General features: G+C 46.8%; 1 pseudogene; it reads right to left on the reverse strand.

Moving 5' to 3' along the window:
- Nucleotides 1-2,500, reverse strand: part of LOC113813141 (uncharacterized) — a 48,565-nt pseudogene that overhangs the window by 23,992 nt on the left and 22,073 nt on the right.

The following is a 2,500-nucleotide window of genomic DNA, read 5'->3' on the forward strand; positions in this document are numbered from 1 at the left end:
GAGGAGGAGAAGGAGAAGTGAAGGATCTCAACTCACGCCCAAAGATATAACGATAGGACCTCTTAAGTGGAGTGGGCGTGTTTTAAGCCACAACATGTCCGAAGAATCTATTTCCTCATAATAATTCCGCGTTTGCTGCAGAGTTACGTTCCATGTGTTTCATGAGAGAGAGATGGGGGGGAGACACACACACACACACACACACAGAGAGAGAGAGAGAGAGAGAGAGAGAGAGAGAGAGAGAGAGAGAGAGAGAGAGAGAGAGAGAGAGAGAGAGAGAGAGAGAGAGAGAGAGAGAGAGAGAGAGAGAGAGAGAGAAAGAGAGAGAGGGGGAGACACAGAGAGACAGAGAGAAAGGGAGAGTGAGAGACAGAGAGAGAGAGGGGGGACACACAGAGAGACAGAGAGAAAGAGAGAGTGAGAGACAGAGACATAGAGAGAGAGGGAGTGAGGGCGGGGGGGAGACACACAGAGAGACAGACAGAAAGTGAGAGAGAGAGAAAGAGAGGCAGACAGACAGAGAGATAGAGAGAGGGGGGGGAGACAGTGAGAGAGAGAGAGGGGGAGGGCGGGGGGGGTGAGACACACAGAGAGACAGAGAGACAGAGAGAAAGAGAGACAGAGAGACAGACAGACAAAGAGAAAGAGAGATTTACGTTCTATTTATTTCTTCTTCTTCACCACAAACCTTACGCATTTTTTTTTTATAAAGCATCAATATTTCAACCGACATCATCATCAACATTATCAATATTAACATCAACATTAGTACCTTCGTAATATTAATTCCATTTAATTAATAATTATCTAATAATTAATAATTAATAATAATTATTTAATTAATACATAGTTACATCTTTCTCTAACCTTCAACCTCTCTTACAACCTGATACCCTGTTCGACATATATGAATAACCTTCGTATATAAATGAATTATATCGAAAAAGTATAATATAGACCTTAAGAACATAATGAAAAATAATTCACCTTAGGATAATGCACCTGAAGAACTTGATGATAAAAATAATCTTAAAAACTTCAAAACAAAACAAAAAACTCGAGAACTCAAAGAATTTTTAAAAAATACATATTCTTAGAATTTCATAATCTAAAAAATCATAATCACAAAAATCTCGAGAACTCAAAGATTTTTTAAGAAATACATAATCTTAATCTAAAAAACTCATAATCTTAAGATCATAATAAAAAAATAATAATAATACACCGTATGAACCTTCTATTTTTTTTAAGATAATGAGAGACAGAGAGAGGGGGGCAGACAGAGAGAGAGAGAGAGAGAGAGAGAGAGAGAGAGAGAGAGAGAGAGAGAGAGAGAGAGAGAGAGAGAGAGAGAGAGAGAGAGAGAGAGAGAGAGAGAGACAGAGAGAGACAGAGACAGAGACAGAGATAGAGACAGACAGAGAGACAGACAGAGACAGAGACAGAGACAGAGACAGAGACAGAGAGAAAGAGAGAGAGACCAAAACCAAAAGAACTTCATCTGTGAAAAGAAAAAAGAAATATTAATCTTATTGGACACGAAGCCTCTGATAACAACATGTCTGATCTCATAACGCCGATAGCAGCGATAAATAACAAAAATCATGACGTCATGCGACCCACGAGTCATATAAGGGCAGAACCTCGGGCGTGAGGGGGTGGGGGAGAGGAGGGGAGGGGAGGGGAGGAGGTGGGGAGGGAGGGGAGAAGAGGGAGGGGGGGGAAGGGAGAGAAGAGGAGGGGAGGGAGGGGAGAGAATAGGAGGGGGAGGGGAGGGGAGAGAAGAGGAGGGGAAGGGAGAAGGGGAAGGGAGGGGAAGGGGAAGGGGAGGTAAAGGGAGAGAAGGGAGGGGAGGAGAGAAGAGAAGAGGAGGGGAAGGGAGAGAAGAGAAGAGGAGGGGGAAGGGAGAGAAGAAGAGGGGAGGGGAGGGGAGGGGTTAGTGCCAGTTCTATTAGTGCGCAGAACATTCCTGACTCCCCTTGAACTTCTTCAGGAGGCGGAGGTCACGGGCAAGAACGTTATTCCAGGTTATTCTTACATGGGCGTGGAGCGCGGGTGGCGGGGGGGGAGGAGGGGGAGGAGGAGGAGGAGGGGAGGGAGGAGGGGGAGGAGGAGGAGGAGGCAGAGGAGGAGGAGGAGGAGGGGGAGGAGGAGGAGGAGGAGGAGGAGGAGGAGGAGGAGGAGGAGGAGGAGGAGGAGATAGATGATGGAGGGAGGAGGGGGAGGAGGAGGAGGAGGAGGGAGGAGGAGGAGGAGGAGGAGAAGGAGGAGGAGGGGGAGGGAGGAGGAGGAGGAGGAGGAGGAAGAGTAGGAGGAGGAGAGGAAGAAGAAGAAGGAGAAGTAGAAGAAGAAGGAGAAGAAGAAGGAAGAGGGGGAGGAGGAGGAGGAGGATAGGTAGGATAGGGAGGAGGAGGAGGAGGAGGAGGAGAAGAAGGAGAAGAAGAAGAAGAAGAAGAAGAACAGGAGGAGGAAGAAGAAGAAGAAGAAGGAGGAGGAGGAG

Source organism: Penaeus vannamei, unplaced genomic scaffold (assembly GCF_042767895.1).
Source record: "Penaeus vannamei isolate JL-2024 unplaced genomic scaffold, ASM4276789v1 unanchor917, whole genome shotgun sequence".
Classification (NCBI taxonomy): domain Eukaryota; kingdom Metazoa; phylum Arthropoda; class Malacostraca; order Decapoda; family Penaeidae; genus Penaeus; species Penaeus vannamei.